The 21,272-nt window shown below is 35.2% G+C and overlaps 1 long non-coding RNA gene across 1 annotated transcript; it reads left to right on the forward strand.

Annotated features, from left to right (window-relative positions):
- Positions 1 to 614: 614 nt before the first annotated feature.
- LOC135319586 (uncharacterized) lies at positions 615 to 12,069 on the forward strand. The gene is made up of 3 exons (XR_010378377.1): positions 615 to 1,762; positions 3,533 to 3,637; positions 11,160 to 12,069. It is a non-coding gene; the product is annotated as an uncharacterized LOC135319586 (long non-coding RNA).
- Positions 12,070 to 21,272: the final 9,203 nt, after the last annotated feature.

Consider the following 21,272-nt stretch of genomic DNA (forward strand, 5'->3'; position numbering starts at 1 on the left):
CTACTTGCATAGATTCCTTTATCCTTTCCCTTCACTTTGAGCATATGTATGCTCAAAGCTAAGTGAACTTCTTGTAGGTATCATACAGTGGGTCTTTTTTTTTTTTTTTTTTTAAATCTGTCCAGGCACTCTGTGCCTTTTAGTTGGAGAATTCAAAATATATTCCATTTAGAATTATTAATATATAAGGATTTAATAACACCATCTTACTGTTTTCTGGCTGTTTTTTTAGTTCCACTGTTTCTTTTATTCTCTCTTGCTGCCTAACTTTTTGAATTGGTGTTTATCTAAGGTGATATACTGTGATTCTTTTATTTTTTTTGTGAATCTACTACTTGTTTGGCTTTGTGGTTACTATAAGGCTTACATCAAACATCTTATAAATGTAACAGTCCATTTCATGCTGACAGCAATTTAACTTTAATCACATAAGAAATTCTACTCTTTTATTTCTCCCCTTTTATGTCTTCAATGTCACAATTTACCTCTTTTTATATTATCTCTTCATTAAGAAATTATAATAGTTATAGTTATTTTATTAGTCTTTTCTTTAAATGATAATATAGTTATTTAGTTAACACATCATCATATTGCAGAATTAGAGTTTTCTGAACTTGATTATGTATGTTTGCCTTTCCAGTGTGTTGTGTATTTTTGTATGTCTTCATGTTTCTAAGTAGCATCTTTTTATATCAGCCTGAATAACTCCCTCCAACATTTTTTTTGTAAGGCAGGTTTAGTGCAAACTCCTGCTTTTGTTCGGGAAAGTTTTTATCCTTCATTTCTGAAGAATAGCAATGCTGATAGCGTATTCTTGGTGGCCATTTTTTCCTTTCAGTACTTTGAATACATCATGCCACTCTCTCTTGTCCTGTAAGTTGTCTACTGAGAAATCCACTGATAGCCCAGTGAAGGTTCCAATCTTTTTTCTCTTGCTGCCTTTAAGATTCTCTCTTTATCTGTGATTTTTGACACTTTCATTATAATGTGTCTTGGATAAAATGGTTTTGAATTGGAATAATTAGATGACCTATTAGCTTCATGAACTTGAATGTCCAAGTGTCTCCCCAGATTTCAGAAGTTCTTGGCCATTATTTCTTTAAATAAGCTTTCTACTCCCTTTTTTCTCCACTTCTCCTTCTGGAATTCCAATGAATCTGATATTGGTTCTTTTGAAGATATCTTATAGATCATATTGGCTTTCTTAGTTCTTTTTTATTCTTTTTTGTTTGTTATACTCTGATGGGGTTATTTCCAAGTTCCTTAAGCTTGCATGTCTTTTCTTGATCTTACAGTGCACCATGTCAGCTGTTAGTAACCTCTCTTTTGTTTTTATGGTTAACCCTACAGCTCAAACAGTCTCTGTTGCCAGTAGACCTTGGCTTGTTTCCTGCACGCACACTCTGTCAGCTTGAGAGTGCTCTCACTGCCACCCTTAGGAGTGTACATAAGGAACCAGACAAGAGTGGGAGGAATTGTGGGTTTGGCACTCCCAGGACTGGCCTGTTTCCCTGATCACTCACCATGCAAGGTGAAAACATTCACCTTCTCCCTTTTATTTTCTGCAAAATTATATTAATACACATATTACACAATGATGTTTACATATCACTGAGCATTGTCTATACCCATTTAACCCTCAAAATATTGGAAAAGGATATTATATAAACAAATTTAAGGTAGATAATACTATTTTCCCCATTTCACAGATGTGAACACTGATATTTGGATGTGATATGTAACTATCCAATGCTACACACTGGTAAGTGGTTGGCCAGGGTTGTGAAACCTACTCTCTCTAACTGCATATCCTCCACTTTTAAACAGAAGACTATATTGAACATATTTTAAGCCCCTGGCAGCCCCTGAAGAAAGGAGATGATTGAGAATGGCTCCCTGTTGCAGGTGGGAAAGCTAAGTGTGAATGCTGTGGACCCTCTTCCAGCCTAAGGAAAATGAGCTAGCTTTATTTGAAGAATTATGAAATCAGTTCTTATAGAGAAACTTAAGAGGTCAGACTCCCAAAGCTAATTCCCTTCTCCAAGGTTGTGCCCTCAGCTTTAGGCTCTTGCATTCCAGATTCCCTAGAACTGCTACCTCCCCTATGTAATCAGGAGATATTTAGCAGAAATCAATATTTGCTTGTAACTGTCACTGACAAGGGAAGGTGGATTCTGGTTTCCCAATATTTCAGAGTAACTTGCTCTTGCAAAATTATTAGGTTTTTGTGACTTTCTGGCCAATCTGACTTCAAATAGAGTTATCTCAATAGACAATGAAAGTCCTCCAAGCTCACAAGACAAGGAAGACCTTAATTAAAATCAATGAGGAAAAAAATCTGTGAAAACAATTAAGCGCTGCAGTTGACTCCTTATAATTTGGGGTCTGAAGGTCTTCTTGGGAAATTACTGAATCACTGGGATGATTTAATTTGGCTGCCTTGAATTAAGCTTTGGTGTACTAGAACTGGTCTCTCAGATATCCCGTGATGTGCAATCCGGAGAAGCACTGCAGGAACAGTAAAAATCCTAAGAGAAAACAGCATTTAAAGAGTCATTTAGGTAGAGGAGTCAGCTGTCTTCTGGAATAGGTTCTTTCAACTGACATACTATATGGGTTGTTTGTTCTAGGAAAAAAACTGAGAAATAAATGAAAGGTTTAATAAAAATTTTATCATAAGGCCTGAGACGGACGTCTCAGACTTTTTCTAGAATTCAGTGTTTATTGAAATGAATAAATCAGTGAACAAAATAGATCAGGGGTGGCTATGTGATTCAATTCAGTTCCAAAATTAACAAATAAGCAAAAATCAGGCCTGAGGCTCTATGTTCAAATGATTAGAAAAATATAAATTCTCTCTCTTCTTTCTCTCTTTCTCATTCTTTCTTTCTCTCTTTCTCTCTTTCTTTCTTTATTCCTTTCTCTTTCCTATTTGTTTTGTTTCTTTTATTTTTTATTTCCTTTTTTTTTCTTTTGAACCAAGAAAATGTGAGCCTAAGTCTGCTTGGGTCACCATATGAAAACAGAAAAAGGAAATGGAGAGAAGCCAAAACTTGGTATCACTTAACTCCTGGATCAAACTGATTCTGAAGCCTGCCCCTAAGCTTTTTAAGACTGTTACTCTTCTGCATAATGCAATTTAGATTTGGTTTTCTCTTGTTTGTGAACAGAGAAATAAATATTTGTGAGGAAATTTATTTTCTCTCATCTGACTTTAAATCAGGTGACACCATTCCATGAATGAAATGCACACCTTTGCTCAAGTTATATTAGTAGGAGATAATTAATTCTCACTTTTTGAGAAAGCATCCCTGTGAGCAACATTGTTATAACTCCTTAGAGAAAATATTTGATCTATCTGGAGAGTTTTCTAATTTACCTCACATTTGCATACGTACAACCATAGAATGGGGTTTTTAAAAAATTCAGCATTTGAATTTTATGTGTCTCTCTCTCTCTTCTGAAAGTCTGATTTAAGCAAATAGAGCATGATAAAACAAATAATAACCTGAGGTTCATAATTTTTATACAGGACTGATCTTATCCCAGTCAATTGACAGTAGCTATGGGCAGTACTAAAGTGAATTCAGGATAGCAATGATGGACAAATGCATGAAGATCATTACGCTGAAACAAAGTAAGTTTAAATAATTTAAAATATTATTATTAGATCAACAAGACCTAGTTTCTTTCATTTCTTAAACTTATGGACTGTTGTCAAGTAAGTTACTTTTGTACCACCATCAGAATGGACTGTTTGTTAAATAAATCCCTCCCCAAAATGTTTATTTAGGGGTAAAAAAGAGAAACAGCCAAACTAATGATATCCAGTTGTGTGAATTTTCACTGCCCTGGTGGAGTCAGTCTCGTGCAGACGTCAGTGCTTAGGAAACCCATGTCCAGACACTCTGGTTAATGGTGGACTTGCTCCGCAATTGTTTAACTCCCTTTGGCTCTTCTTTCCCCATCTATAATGGGTGACACATCCCCCACTGAGTCACTTTTGACTTTAAATTATAAAACCATGCCAAAGCTCTTTGCAAAAATAAAGCATTCTGTATGTGATTCATAATCAAAATAATGATGTTAACCTCTACAGAGTCTCCTAAAATAATTATGCTTATAAGACTCCAAATCAGTACAGCTGGCTTGAATTTCATTTTTAAACTCACATTAAGTTAGAAGTATTTGATCAAGTAAACCCAGCTTAAAAGCAACAGACAAGCTGCAGAGGAGATGGAGTACCTAGTTATAAAGAGAACAAGTTAAAAAGAGTCAGAATGTGGTTTTTTTTTTTTTTTTTTTGTAATTTGTATACATAAGCACAGGTCATCTCCCAAAGCAGGGAAGTAATTCCTTGTTAGAGAGAGAGAGTTGGTAAAGCCAGATGGGGAACACCCTTTGGAAGGACAAGAACAATGGTTATTGTTTCCATTTATTGAGGGTATTGTCTATGCCAGAAACTAGCTAAGTTACGCGTATGCGTTTTCTCAATTGTTCCATATAACAACTTTAAATGTTGTGTATTTTTAAATTCCATATTTTATCAAAAAGGAAACTGAACTTTCAAGAGGTTAATTAGCTTTGCCAGAGTTACAAATTAGTTAGTGACAGAATAGGTAGTTATACCAAGCTCGGTGAGTTGCCAGAAATCACAATACATCACAAGAAGCACCGTATTCTTCATTTACTAGGTCTTCTGTACCTAAAAGCAACAATTTTGATCACACTTGAGATAAGCAACATAATCAAAGTATTTCATAGACTAACATTTTCTTTTTCTTTTTTTGTGGGGGAGGGAGGTCATTCCACTAACCATCTTTCCTATAATGAAGAGAGAAAAATGACCATCAGAATCAGGAAAAAGGAAATTTTTTTCACAAATCCTAATTACACCAAAATGTGGTTGAAGACTGCTGTAAGGTTCCAAGGAAGCTCAAAAATAGTGAGTACTGATTGACTATAAGAGTCAGAACTTCTAACTGTCAGTGACAGAACCCCGATGTAATTAGCTAAAGCTAAATAATAAAAAGGTTGGGCAGATTTATTGGATGCTAAAACTGGTAACTTCAAGGGCAGGTATAGCTTCAGGCACAGCTGGAAGCCATAACCAGAATGATCACAAAGCCTTTCCCTTTCTTCCCAAGCACACCCACCCATCTTTCAGTCTGGCTTCCCTTTGCATATGTCTCACCCTTTTGATGGGACTATGACTACCAACATTTTCAGGATCACAAAGGCAACTTAACAGGTGAAGTAGAATGAAGTTCATTTTCCCTTTTTGTAGCTATGGATCAATTTCAGATAAGGGGTATGAGCGACTTGCTTGGAACATGTGTCCAAACTACAGACCCATCAATGCCACCAATAGGTGGAGTCCAGGGAGGTACAGGCCCACCAACACGTGATCTTTTCTGCTATTAAATGAGAAGAAAGGATACGGAGAAGGCAAAGTGACAAACATTCGTTATAGAAGCTGCTGTTCTCCTATGTGCCATATATGATATCCTGCTCTTCCTCACACGCAGCCAATGAGGTGGTATTATTAGCCTATTTCAGAAAAATCGAGGATCAGAGATCTTAAGCATTTGGTCCATGTTAATATAATAAGTGTCATCTTCAACACATGCACATGCCCTAAGCCACAATCGAGCATGCCTTTGCGAAAGACTGATGTCCGCTTACTATCAAAGACTCACATTTGTTTCTTCCTCTTTGCCAAAGCTATGAAGATATGATAAGCTGTGCTGAATACCTAGAATTTGGGAAAATCCTCCATTTCCTTTAAGTATGACCTAAGATTTACAAACTTTTTGCCTAGCCAGCCTAACTGTAAGGAGGTGGAAACTGGGTCTGCCTAGAGCTACATAAACTGCAATGGAAATCTCTTTGCTCCTTTATTATCACGTAGGGAAAGTTTATACTGCTCAGCATTCCTGTTTCTACTTTCCTTACCAACCTGATTGAGGCTGATTAAATTAGGCATATTGGATTTTAAGCTTAAAAAAAAAAAAAGCAGCAGCAGCTCATTTATAGGAAGGCAAAGATTAAAATAAAGGATATAGTGTAGATGTTTCTTCAAAACTTTTCTACCCCTCTTTGACCCAGGGATAAAGACATCATATGATATTAGATTAGCAAGCATAGGAACCCTCTGAAGTAGAAACAGTAAACATGATGGATTTAGTCCCCTGGCTATGGATGGTTCTCCAGATATTTATCTTAGGAAAGCAGAGAATAAAAGGGACAAGGTTCTGTTCCCCTAGATAACTTCATTTTTACAGCTCCAGGCTATTTGATCCAGGGCAGGACTGGGTGAAGTTCCTCTTAATGCTTACTTCCCGACATGGAAGACAATGGAATATTTATTGTTCAGTTCTAAATTTCCTTATGTTTTTGTTGTGTTTTACATGTTGTCCTTTTAAATGTTTTTGTTCTAAGTTTTCTTTAAAAACTGCCCTTTAGGCTCTAACACTCACCATCTTTGGCTGATTTGTAAAGGGTGGGCATAATTATTAGGGCAAGATATTATAGGGCATATATTAAATTAGTCGAGTTTCAATAACAATTCCCAGAGATGCTTATATGCAAGTTCTCCTATAAGTTCACAGAACCAAAGACAATACTGTAGTCAATACAGAATATTATTGTTAGGTTTACTAAGGGTGTAGGCAATGGATGACGTCTCCCTGACTTCTAAGATTATTTCATTTCAGGAGATTTAGTCAAGTCATCCCAACCAATGTATATTAAACTCTACTAAAAACTGAGCAGTGTTTTTGGAAGTCTGGGAGCCACTGGGGAAAGATATGTGACTGTCCAACTGCCATGTCCAAATGCCATTTGCATTCTATATCAACAATAACCTGTGGTGGGTAATAGTCACATTCTCATCCAACTGTGTCTCTAGAACCTGAAATTCCCAAAGGCATTTAAAGTTCTACAATTCCAAGCTGAGATATTTAGAAGCACCACAACATCTTAATTTTGCAAAAGTATTATTTTTCAGACAAATTCAGAGTATGCAGTTTCTAGAAGGAGATCTTGTAGGACAGGAGGAATATCTACAGGTCTCGATGTAGAACCATGTGACAGGTGGTTTAACACCCAGCTACCAGGTGGAATCCTAATCATGCCATTACTGACTGAGTAGCTCATTATCTGATGGTTTTGGTTTCCTTTGCTTCTGGGAGGCATGAACCCTTAAAGTGTTGCTCTCAGTACCTGCCATACTTCAGATGAGACCAAGGACTCAGCTGGGTAATGAATATGCTGAGAAATACTTTTTTTTTTCTAGTCTCCAAATACCAGGTATTAATTTAAAGGGATGGTATCATATTGGCCTTTATGTTTTCACAGTTAATCTCAGAGTTAAGGATGCTGTGTAAAAAAAAAGATTAAATTGCCTACATGAGGATTACACAAGGATTAGAATGAGTATTAATAGTTTCAGCTCCTCTTTTCACCAAAACCTTAGTAAGACCTTTTAGTATTCATCCTTGAAGGATTCCCTGCACTCGAATAAATTGTTGATTTTGACAAGTACAATAGCCTAGTCAAAAAATTATTAACATTCAGTAACTTTATGCCAATGGAAAAATTAAACCTCCAAATTTAGTGACACATTAAAAATAAGGAAACAGTGTTTGCTTAAGAGGTTACACCACTTTCTTCTTGGAACCAATTTAGAATAATACTTAAGAGAACAAAATCCACTTGAAAAATAGTTTCTTCTTATTTTTCTCATAAGATGTTATTTTTGAGTGCATTTATTTTATTATTTCCTTTTTTGTTTTGTTTTGTTTTTAAGTCTGTTCAATTTAAGTATGATTAAGATATTAAACCAAGTAGAGTATGAGTTAGTACCGTAAATAAAAGAATGAAGATAGTCTTTAGAAAATAATTTAAAAGTTATTATAATTATCTGCTGATCTCACTTGCAAGCTATTGCAAAAACCTCAGGATGATACTGATGACTATCTGTCTATCCATCTATCTATCTATCCATCTATCTATCTATCTCTTAGGAACATTTAAATTTATTCCAGTTCTCATTGCCACTTGAAATATAATTGACAAATTTTTTTCTGAGAAATGGTACAGATACTGCGATGGGAAGGCAACAAGAGAAATAAACACAACGGGGTTTTTCTGAGACTTTGTTAGCAGTATAAATCCTCCTGCTAAAATCTTGCTTGGAGACAGTCCCAGTCACCGTACTTCAGGAAGTATCATCATTGTTGTCAAAGAAGTTTAGCCTACTTCAACCAAAACAAGGTCAGGCTTCAAATTCATATTATGGAAGAGAAAAAAAAAAGATTGAGAGAAGTTAGCTTATTCTCACTGGATAAGTGAAGAATCCCTAATGATCTAACCTCAGTTTAAAATGTCACATCTAAGTTGATGAACATTCATTCAAACAGCATCCCACGCATAAAGTAATAGATCCACACAAAAGGGAACATAACCTTGAAGTTAGGGCTTTAGTCATTTTTTTTTTTAATGAATGGTAAATGCTGTACTCCAAACCTCTCTGAATGGGAAGCAGAGATGTCAAAATGAGAGCTATTAAAATAGGATTTACTGAGCAAAGACACTAAAGGAAGAATAACTTTTGGAAGCTGCAGCGGCAATACTGGGGATGACTTTTGGATCAGTCATGGGAGATTAGAGTTGGCGTGCACCTGTGCTCAACACCCACCTAACTGGCCGGGTACCTTTACTGAGAAGAACCTGTCTTCTATGACTGTCAGCCTCCCAATCCCCACGTGGTCTCTTGTATCCAGAAGATGCTAACAAATGTGTATTTACTGATGAATGGGCTTAACTTTAAATGTATCACAGGACAATGTTTAGTGTTCAATTCGAGTGGAATGTCTAATAAATACCTGCTTTAAGATGTTTCATGAGTATTATTCTGATAAACTATCACAGTAGCAGTGTACAAGTTTGTAGAGTTTTCCCCCTAGATTGCTTCATTTGAATCCACTACTGCTTTATAAAATAGGCAAGGGAGCTGTTTTTCATTCTGTTAGACAGAGGGGAGAAAAATGAGATTTTTAGGTCTTAAATAACTACCTCAATTTACATAGCTAGCCGAGGGCCAATAAGTAGCTTTGTGATGGAAGAGGAAGCAGACCAGAGCGCGTTGGATATCAGTCTCTAAGTAGTGGGTTTGGTGCTAGAAATGCATGGTACAACTAATCCTCATAAAAGTGATGAAGGGAGCACTAAGAGAGCCAATTTTAATACTCAGTTAAGCAAGCAATTTAAAGATTTTACCGTCTTTTATTCATTCAGCCCCTCATTCATTTGTTTTCAGTAGTACAGTAAATTAAAGTGGAATTACCATCCAGTTCCAAAACTAGAATATTTCCCATCACATGACGTACTCTTTCCCTATCTCACATCCTCAAGATCTCATCTTCCCTAGAAATTACCACTGCATTGAAGTTTGTGTGATATACAAACATATATCATATGTTTATATATATATTGCAATATGCATTTATCATACACACATGCATATACACAGATAGATCTAAACTGAGCAAAATTTTAGAAAAACAATAAAATTCAGTTTTTCTTTAGTTTTTTAAAATTTTATTATTAGTCCAAATTTTGTTACTACAGTTTTTCCTTTATTTTTTTTTATTTTTTTTATTGCAGTTTGTCTGTTTCCACTGATGTAAAAGATTCCATTGTGGGGATATGTCACATTTTTTAAAAAATCTGTTTTTCCATTGAAAATCATTTATTGATTCATTATTATGACTATAAATACTATGAATTTTTCTGGAAATGCGTTTATGTAAATGAGCTACAATTCATCTTGAGTGTGTACATAGCTCTGGACTTGGCAAGTCATAGGTTATGTGAATCTTCAACTGTGTAACACAGTGCTGAATTGTTTTCTGAAGCAGCTGTACTGATTTGGCATTTTGACCAACAATGTTTAAAACAGCCCCTTGACTGTGGGTAATATCAGGCTTCTTAGCTTTCTCCAATCAAATGATTGTGGAATGGTTTCTCATCATGTCCTCAGCGTGCACTTTCTTGGTTACCAGAGATTGATATTTATTCATATGGCTATTAAATACTTGTTCAAGTCTACTATGGTTGACCTTTCCTTTATTGATATGTGGAAATCCTTTGTTGATTAAATGCGCTGCAAATATTTTCTCAAGGTTTTTAAGTTATGTTTTCCCATTTTTAAAGGCATTTTTGATAAACCAAACTATTTAATTTTAATATAGTCTTTGTAGTTATGGCCCAGACTTTGTGTTTGCTTAAGAAATCCTTCCATATCTTGAGGTGGGAAAGATATTCATCTATCATTTTCACAGGCTTCAATCTTTTTTCTTCAGGTATTTAAATGTTAAATGCATCTGGTTTTGTGCATGAAGCGAGAGATGATTTTTAACATGGGCATAATGCATTTTTATCAACATTTGTTGAACATTTTCTTTTCTCAGGGATTTGCTTTGCTACCTCTTTCATACAATTCTCATTATGAGTCTGCTTCTGAGCTCTCCTCTATTCAGTTGGTCAATATTTCCTCCTCTGCATAAACACTGCATCATCTTAATTTCGGTTGCTTTGTCATAAGTCTTTGTGTCTGCCCCTCCTACACTGGCTTTTTCAAAAACATCTTGGATCTACTTTCCAATTTGCAAGTTTGTACACATTTTCTAAAACATTCTTTTACTGTGAAGTATAACACACTTACAGAGGAGTGAATAAAATATGAATGAGCATCTGCATGAAATATTATAACACTAACACTAAGAAAGAACATGGCCTTCTCTCCAGAAGTCCCCCAAATGCCGCTTCTCAGCCACAATCTCCTTTTCCCTGAATGCAAACAACCTGCTGCTTTTATTGATAATCACTTTCCTGCTGCACTTTATGCTTTTATTATTTGAGGCTGCACATCCTAGCGATACAGTTTAATTTTGATTGCTTTGTATATTGTATTAGTGGGAAAATAAAGTATTATTTTTTGTCTTGCTTCTTTCGAACAAGATTATGTTTTGAAAAAATTCAACCATGTTGTGACATATCGGTATTGTTTATTCATTTTTATTTCTACATGTTATTCCACTGCATGAATATATACCTCACTTAGTTAATCTTATGAAAGTGTGAATTGTTTTCAGGTTGAACCTATGAAGAATAGCATCTCCATGGATTGCTGTAAAAATCTTCTTGGATACACACACATACATTTCTCCAGATTTCTACTGGGACTGAAATTTATGAGTCATAATGGATGTATAACTTAAAGTTTAACAGATAAATGCTGAACTGAATAGACCGATTTGTACAGAAGAAGCATATAAAAGTTCTTGTTATTGTATATTTTCACCAACATGTGACAGTCAATTATTTTGTTTTGTTTTTGTTAATGATTTTAGCTATTCTAGTGGATGGGTAGTGGTAGACCATGGCTTAAATTTGCATTTTTATAATTACTAATAATATTGAGTTAATTTCTGTATGATCATTGGCAATATATTATTCCCATTGTAAATGGCTATTTTTTTCCATTTGGTCTCTATCTTATTCAGTGTAGAATTTTTTTTATATTTAAGATAAGTCTTGGTTAAATTTGTATCATATGTTGTATGTTTTGTGAGTATGTGTTTACTCTTGCTTTAATAATCTACTAGTTGGATTATAATAACTTTATACAGATTTTATAAGTCCTCCTACTATGTTTTCTTTAATCTTCTAGAGCATGTCAGCTATTAGCTCTTTGTATTTCCATATAATAGTTTCAGTGATCTTGTTGATTTACACACACACACACACACACATCCCCCTGTACATGACTAATGGGCTTTGATTACAACTACACTGAAACTATGAACAATCTGGGGGAAATACGAATCTGCATCGTTTATTCTTCTCGCCTATGAATATGGTGTATTTTCTTTATTAATTATTCCCAGTGTTTTTGGAAGTCTTCTGTGTATTGATCTTTGAATTATTTTACAACGATTTAATTTCAGAGAGAAACATTTTAAAGATTTATTTCTAGACATTTGTTATTTGAGATGTTACTGTAAATGGTATTTTTCAAATTTTATTTTTGGTTTTGTGTCAAGAATTTACAAAAAAATAGAATTCTGGCATATTGAATGTGTATTCATAGTTAAATAAACAAATAATAAATCTTTTGTTGATTTTGATTAGTATTATATTAAATTTTTATGGTAAAGTTAGGTGAACAGTTTTCTTTTGATGTTAAGTCTTTATATTCATGAACATGAACTATGTTCTCTATATTTATTAGTTCACTCAAGTGACTTTCAATACAATTTCATAATTTTTACACATATCGTACACAGTTTCTATGGATTTTTGTTCAAAATGTTATACTTTTGTAAATGCTGAAATTGATCTTTTTGCAAATTGCATTCTTTAATTTTTTAGCTGAATATACATGTGTAGTTGATGTTTTAACATTAAATTTATATACATGAAGATTTATAGATTTTATAGTTAAGGTATATACTAAAATATCTTTATATTTCTAAGATAGGTCAAATGTGGTTTTTATTTTCTGTTGAGTTTGGGCTGTCTATATTTTTAGGAGTTTTTTTTTTTTTCTCCTCAAATTTAAATGCCAGAAAACAGGACCTTAAATTTTCCTTTCTTTCTTATACTATGCTGCATCTTATTGGGTCTTGAATTATATTACTCACATGAAATAAGCTGGAAAACATTCCACATGTTTCTCTTCTCTAAAAGAATTTTTGTGTTTATTATTCAAACTAATTTATGAATCGATCTATGCTATAAGGGATAATTTTAAAGATAATTCTACCGACATCTGCAGTTACTTGTGATTTCTATTTCTTTTTGAGTTGTTCTTAGCAAGATATAAGCTTTCACTTTTATTGGCAGAAAATTTGAGAGAATTCTCTCATTTCTAAAAATATCTGTTTTCTCTGCTGTAATAGCCCCTTTTTTATTCATAATACTAGGGGTTTTTTTGGTCATTTTTTTCCTCAATTATGCCAGAGCTTTGTCTATTTTTCCTGGCATTTCAAAAATCTAACTTTTTGACTATAGATTCTTTTTGTTTCCTAATTGAGTTTTGCTTTAATTCTTATTTTCTTCCTTGTACTCTGATTATTCTGTCATTCCTTTTCTAAATTCTTAAAAACTAATTCATTTATTTTCTCCCCTCTTATTTTCTAATGTAAATATTTAGGACAGAAAATTGCCCTTAGATTACTCCTTTGGCTATACCCTTCCCAGTTTTGATATGTACTTAATTTCCGCATATTAAAATAAAAATTACATTAGTTTCTTCTTGGACCCATGCATTCTTTTATCAATGTCATTTTCAAATTACAAAGATAGATAGATAGATAGATAGAGTTTCTTTTTTTTAATTTTATCTAAATTAATTGCTTTGAGGTCAGAGAAAATTATTTAAAATGTGTTGAGAATCACTTTATATCCTAGTTCATAGTCAATGTAAGTATATGTTCAGTGTTCTTGTATCGGTCAGCTTTTGTTATAGTAACAAATATCCCTCCTTTTCCATGGCTTACAGCAACAACAAAACCATTTTCTATTAACTCATGTTATATTCAGAGCTGAGCTTCAGCTCCAATTGTGTTAACTTCCTCTGGGCTCCTCTGTGCTCCCCGTGTCTTCTTTTCCCAGAACCTGTGGTGAATAAGCAGCACCTGTCTGGGGCATACTGTCCTCATGGCAAAGAACAGAAACATTTGAGGCTAAACCATACCACATAAGCAAATTATTGATTTTTTCTCAGTTGTGTTGTGCCTGAATTGCTCACATTCTCTTGGACAAAGCAAGTCATTGACCAGTCTCGACACTGGGGCAGGGGCACACATCTGGTCTATCTGAAGATGTGACATAGTTGGGAATAATGATACTCTAACCAGTCGGGAACTGTATAATTGGAAATAATGGTAAAATCTGCCATAGTGGTTGAAAAGAACTTCTGTTCTAATTTTTCTTTGCAGAAGTGGTATGTGTTCATTAGACCATGCTTTTTAATTATACTGTTAAATCTCCAAATCTTTACTGATCGGTCTGCTTGATGTAGCAATAGCTTAAAGTTTACCAGGATGATAAAATGCATATGCTTGATAAAATAGCCTCCTATGTATGAAACAAAAATTACTATACCTATTGAAGAATTAAATAAATCCAGCATCACAATGGATATAGTGAAGCAATTCTTATTTCTGGCTAAAAAGGGAAAATCTTGTCTGTTCAATTGTTTGTTTGAACAGTTTATTCTTGTGTAAATTTCTGTAAGTAGCTTTTTTCTTTTCTTAAGCCAAAAAAAAAAAAAAAAAAAACCAGGAAGAATAAATAGAGTATTTAATTTCTGAACCTACTTCTACGTAGTTTAGCTCTCCAGACTATTTTTGATGAAGTGTTTCAAAGTAGGAAAGATAAATTATTTGTTAAGTCAAAAAAAAGAAGACTTAAGTTTTTACACTTAGAAAAGATTAATGAGTCTTAGATGGTTAAAACATATTTTAATTTACATTAATATTTTGTCTCTTGTGGCTCAACTACATGCAAAGATATAGATTATCTCCCAAAGGGTTAAATTCAAATATGCTTGTGAACGAAAGTTGAATATAAGAAAGTTAGGAGAGACTTAGCTTTTGCCTGTGACTCAGAACTGTGAAGTTCAGGCTACGTGAGTGAAAAGCTTGAATGCAAAGTAAAAGGTAACCAGTAAATTGACAAAAAAGATAGTTGATTGGATAGATTGGTGTTTCCTATACAAACTGCTTCAACAGACAGCTTCTCGTTGAAGGAGAACATGCTGCTGCTGGTAACAGTGGAAATTTACAGAACAAGGCAATACTATCCCAAAATAATTTTTTTAATTAAGAATTCTGTATGTGAGTATATATGAGCGTGTGTTAATAGTTTTGCCAATGTCAATAAAATATCTTGTGGTCCAATTATAAAGGCAAAGGCAAAGAAAAGACTTTGCCTGTCCCCACTGAGCTTCACAGCTCAAGTTAGACTGGGAAAAAAGTCATTCCCTGAGTCCTTTGTTAAACTGTGGCATACCACCTTGAGTGATGTGGGAAAACGATGGGCTTCAACTTACAGAAGTTTTCAGCCTGTATACTGTCTCCCCAGGCACGAACACAGGAGCTACCCTATACCAGTCTGAATCCTTTGCACTCAGTTACGTCCTGAACTATACAAGAAAAATAACTCAAAAAGTCCACTGCTTTGTTCTTTGATTTCTTCTGGCTGTACCCGAGAGATTTTCTTGTAACAAATAATCTCTTGACAATAAACTATTCTCAGCCTCCCACTTATTCTGCCTAACAAAGAATATGTTTCTTCATTCATCCATTCAATAAATTGTACTGTGAACACCTACTGCTGGCCCAGAACTATGTTGGGCACTAGAGATACATCCCGTGTGAGATAGTCACCATTCCTGTTCTCATGGAGATCTTGAGGCTTTATCTTTTTTGAGAGATTAGGGAAAAAGTTATTTCCAGCCTGAATTCCATTGCATGATATGATATAGTATAAAAATTTACAGAAATGACTGGTGGCTGAGGGCTAGTGTTTCTGTTTGCTTTCCTCTATCAAAAAGGGATGTTTTATGGAATAACTGGAGAGATATCAGGACACTGACCAAAGAGTGCTTTGCATGATTGTACTGCCCCTACTTTCTTTATACTCTCACCCCAGAACTCAACAGCTCTTGTAGGAATCACTTAGTCATTATCCCTGTCCCAAACCATCTTTCACTGGCTCCTGGTACAGAACTGTATGACATGCCTCTCCATGACATCATTCCTCACATGAAGAACGTACAGTTGCCACCTCTCCCATCATGGCTCAACTTTATTTCAAGACCCTTTCACCTGTCCCTCCCCAATCTCTTCTAATCAGGCAGTTTGTCACTCAGCAGTGGCATCTCTTTGCTCCAGCCAAGCAAGCTCTAGTTAGGCTCTTGCATCATCCCGTGAACTTTTGACTTTCTGCGAGCTCACTTCAGTTCCAACAGAACAGCTTTTCTTTTCTTTTTTCTCGCTGACCAAATGCATCCCAGAAAATGTATAGCGTAAAATCTTACTCTGTGGTTTTGAGAAAACAGAGGACTTTTTCAAGACTGGTCTTTCTTTCAAATTCAAACTGTCTTCCATGAACGGAGATTCTGTTTTCAAAATCTGTTTGAACCAGCTTAGCTCCTCTCTGTTTGAAACTGCAATTTATCTAAGACTTGGGTATGAATGGTAGACCTGAACAAAAAGGGAAGGGTTTTCATAAGCACTGGATCAATAGAAAATGCATTTATGAAAGTTTGGATTTGTTTTCAGAAGCAGAGAATGGTGGAAGGCCTGATTTATGAGCTAAGGATGATGCGTGAGTTATGGGCAGTAGGAAAGGCAGTTTTAGGTATTTTTTTTTTTCAAGATGACTCAGATCCAAAACCAGAGAAAAGAGAAGCCTGTCGTTCAGATCAAAATGAAGAGTTGCACTTGAGTTCAAAGACTGAAATTCTTTTATATGCTTTCTAATTGTATTACCCAATATTTTGATTTTTAATGTGAGATTAGTTCCATGGACAATGTGGATTGCAGTGCTCCAGAGTGATATATAAATTACAGTTAGATTCATTAAAATTGAAAGGAACCCTTGTGTGAAATAAGAGAGGATTTTACAAATAAAGATATCATTGCCAATGCTTTAAAAGATCAATTAAGGAAATCTGTTCCTTGTAGAAGTGGGGATAATATTTAATAATAATAGAAATTCTTGCATTTGAGAGTCTTAACAAGCATAGATAAAGCAATTATTATGCCAAAAATCCCTCCATTTAAATCAATAAATTGTCAGGTTACTCTGTTTTTTGACATACACCTGCTGTGAAAATATTAAGAATACATATCCAGCAAAACCAACAATAATTCACTAGTTTTTAGGTTTCTAAATCAAAATGGGGAAGAAAGGGGTCCTTGATACTTAGGATTTTAGGATCTGATTATGCCAGAAAGAAGGTAAAATTAAGGAATTTACCGCCCAAATTCTGTTTTCTGGCAATAACTTTATTGGATTTGTTGAAGGGGAAAAAGGAGATTTCTCATTGGGTGAGGAAGAAGCAAATAAAACTCATTTCAAAGTGCATTTTTTCTAGTCTACAGGGAATGTCTGTGACACCGTCCATCTAATCAGTAGAAGCACACGTATACTGTATGATCAATATTTATGCAAATTGAAAAAATACAGCTTGAGGAAAGAACCATTCATCAGTCTCTGGTCTAGTTCCTAATAAAAGTATCACATGAACCAACCTCCCAACAAGTGCCTCCTCCCATTTATGATGGGCCATCCTGGTTTACTGTGAAGTTGACCATAAAGATGATAGACTGTTGATGTGCTGTTTCACAAAGCATGTAACATTTACAGGAGGGAGACAGTGTTTTCCTCAGGTTACACATGGAGTGTAGACTCTGCCCCAACCAGGGTTATTCATATTTTTTCTGATTATGGATTCTAGAGAAGAGTGCCAAAATATTTTTCCATACTAATCACATGGCAATTAAATGTGATTCATCTAAGAGCAAAAAGGACACAGTCTGGGGCGTCAGGCCTCCAGCAGGCAAGCTGGTATAAGAAGCAGAAAGAATGCAGGATTTGGAGGGCTTGGTTCTGCCTTGTATTAGTTATGTGACCTCCAGAGACAATCACTTCTTAGACATCAGTTCTCTCATCTTTACAGTCAGGAAAATGAGAGACACTGTTTTTTTAACTCTCGAGAGTTCCTGTGAATCTGTGGATACACCTTGTATGTATGTTTCATTCTTTGTTTCAAACTGTCAGAGCATCACAAAATGGAAAAGATTTCTGTTGCCCTCCAAGCATTTGGATTGCATTCCTGGTAGCTTCCCATCTTTCCCCCAAACCTTGGTTACTCTGGCGTGGTCTCTGATCTGTAGAGCTGCCTTTTCTTTCTCTGCTTCTTCTGCTTCATTCTCCTCACTCTCCTGCTTTGGTCTCTTGATTTCTGCTTGATTTAGTCATGTTGGGTTTTATTTAACAAAATTTCCTTGTGAAACTAGCAACATAATTCAAACACTGAAAATGGATGTAGACAGTACATTGGCCACACAGAGAATTATTTATCTTAGTTCAAAGTTTGGAATCATCACTTCCCCTTCTTGGTCCTTGGTGCCTCTTTCTTCACAAAATGAAGTCCGAGAGGGGGCATCCTGGGAACTGAATTCTTGACTGGTGTTTGGCTGTTGACTTACAACAACTACGTAATGTTTCTCCAACCCTGTGTTCTTCTGTAGGAGTTAAGTGACGTATGCTTGGTGTCTCTTTCAATCTGTTTTAGTTGAGGTAACTATCTTCCCTGTATATTTAAGGAAAAGAAAGATGAGACTGAAACAAGCTAAAAATTACAAGAGTACTTAATTCTGTGCCTGTACTATTGTATGCCTGTAGTATCAGCCTCTTTGAATCAAAGAAGTTTGCAATACCAATGAGACCTACCTTATACAGAAATGAAGATCTATTCAAAAGCCAGGGTCCTGCAGAGAATAGTTCTTGTGTTTGTCTGAACTATCCAACTCCCAATTCAAAACAATGCCTATTTGATGTCTTTCTCTATTAAAACTGTACACAGTTTTCCATAAATAATGTATTATCTACACTGTGGTATTTGAATGCCCAGAGTCCTGGCAAAAATACTCCAGGGAATCCAAAGTCAACATTAATATATCCCAATGGTGACAGTGACTTTCCCAAAGCAAATAAGATCTGAGAATTTGGAATTATTTTAGGGTTGTATGAAAACTGAAAAGTATGCAGATACAAACTACAAACAACATCAGACTTTGTAAACTCAACATAAAGCCTAACTTGACAATTGAGTAAATGTGCCAAGTGTTACATTATACTAAGTATTGGGAATTATTCTTGTAATGCACTATTGGCTTCAAGGTTTATTTTTCTTTAAGTGAGTATTTCAGATCATCGTCTTGTAAGCCAGGGCAGCACTCTTACTGGCTGATCAGCCAGCCCCTGGATACTGTTAATCAGTCTCTAAAACATCAGTGCTGAAACATACATGTCCATAAATCACATTTGATCAAGCATAACAATTAGCACTGAGCCACATGGCTGAAGACTTAAAAGAAAAAGTATGAACCATAAAATTTGGGCAGTGAGATCAAAAGAAACTGAATACTCTTACCCTTTTGAATCTTTTTTTTTTCTTAAATGTATTGCTCATTACTAGTAGTGGAACCTCTGTCAGAGCACAGATTACAATAACAGACTAACAGCATTTCTTTAATCTTTACACAATATTTTGTAACATGTCTATTTAGTGATATTCAAAAGTGTTTTAAGAGTAGTATCTTGCTCTAAACAAAACATAATGCAGAAGGCCATTCTAATTTGCAACAGCTTCAAGTTGGAGATGTTATGGTGGGGATGGGCCAGTTGAGACAAAGACATGGACATTAACACATACCCTCCAGAGACTTGAAAAGACCCCAGCAATCCCTTCTTTTGGAAAATCACTAGGACTCTGTCCAGAGTAACTTTCAGACCACTGCATTTGAATTTTTTAATTTTAAAAACTACCTCAAGAGGAAGTGCTATTATCTTAGAGAGAGCAAACCCTGAGTGACATGGAGATTTGCCCAAATTCCCCTGCCAGCAATACTGAGTTTTCCAAACTCCAAATGTTTGCCCTTTGTTATGACACTACATTTCTCTGCAAGAGAAAGGAATAGCTACAAGCTAATAAAACAGAGATCACTATAGAAAAGAGGTTAGTGTAGATGACTGTGGAATAGTCAAACGTAATTTGGTGTAATGACTACAGAAGCACCTACGAATGGTTTGGGACCTGGGAAATACTAACAATCAAGGCCCTACAACCAAGCCCAGAACAGCAGTTTTCTCTGAATCATTTAAAGTTAGGACAGGTGATGTTTCTGAGTTGGAAGCTGTCAGAGTATGAATAAATATGAAATTTTTCTAACATAAGAGTCAGATCTTCAAGTAAGTGTTCTGGTCAATGGCACTGGCTTTATGCTAACCATGAACTTTTCTCCTTGTCACTCATGAGTCTACCCTTTATTCACTAACTATACACCCACATAACTTCCAGTTAATGAGTATTTTAAGGCCATCAATTTGTGAGAAGAAAAAAATCAGTATCTTTAATCGTTCACACTTATATGGAAAATTCAACATAAGGGGAGGGTTTAAAAACTTTATTTCCATGTCCTTTAAAAAAAAAAAGCAGTGTGGTATTTTGGTTTCAGAAGGTACAAAGAAAAAAAAATCAAACTTCTTAAGAAGTAGACAATGTAAGGGCTTCATTATGAGCATGAGTTAGGGACCCTAACATCTTATTTAAGGGAAGAGAAAAAGTGAATATGAAGCCTTGACACTTCAGTTTTTGTCTCATGATGCTTGTAGCAACACTCACATGTGTTGTTGTGAGTGAGACTAGCCAGAATATTTAAGATTATTTCAACTTCTTAGTTGTAAAGTACTTGCTAAGCATCAAATAATTATATTTAAGTTTCTTCATTTGGCAAAATAACATCAGTAAAAATTTCTTTAGTGGGTAAGAATTAATTCAGTTATTTAACACATATTAATAAAAACCCAGTTGTGCACCAGGCATTGTGCCAGTAGCTTCGGGACCAAGAAAAACAAAGGACAACTTGCACCCCCAAAGTCCACTCGGATGAGGACAAACATCCCAAAACAATAAAAATAAAACATTATGACCAGATTAAAAAAAATAATTGTGTGGCTCACTTTGTGTTTTCCTTACTGTCTTTTTCAATCAGAAGAGACAGGTCATTCCTAGACTCTTGGAAGGAAACCAAGTCTCCCCCAGTAGCCGTGTTCTCAGGGAGTGGTAGAACCTGGAAGAGGAGTGGCTGTGCAGCAGAGGTGGAAAGGTTGGACCCTATTCTCCCCAAATCTCTCCATACCCTTAGCACGATGCAGAGGAGGCTGGGAAGAGGGGTGTCACATGATGTGAGGAACCTTCCTAATGCTTTGTGTTCTCTTTCACTCCAGGAATTTTCCAGATCTCTTGGGGCAGGAAGCTTTCAAAATGACAGTGCTTGAATTTCTCATACTCCTAGTAGGATGGATATTTAAGTGCAGAATTAAACTGGTCTAAAGAAAAAAAACAAATGTTGTATCTTCTTTATACCTGAAGCTGAGATGCATATCTATAAAACAGAAAATTG

Source organism: Camelus dromedarius, chromosome 29 (assembly GCF_036321535.1).
Source record: "Camelus dromedarius isolate mCamDro1 chromosome 29, mCamDro1.pat, whole genome shotgun sequence".
Taxonomy (NCBI): domain Eukaryota; kingdom Metazoa; phylum Chordata; class Mammalia; order Artiodactyla; family Camelidae; genus Camelus; species Camelus dromedarius.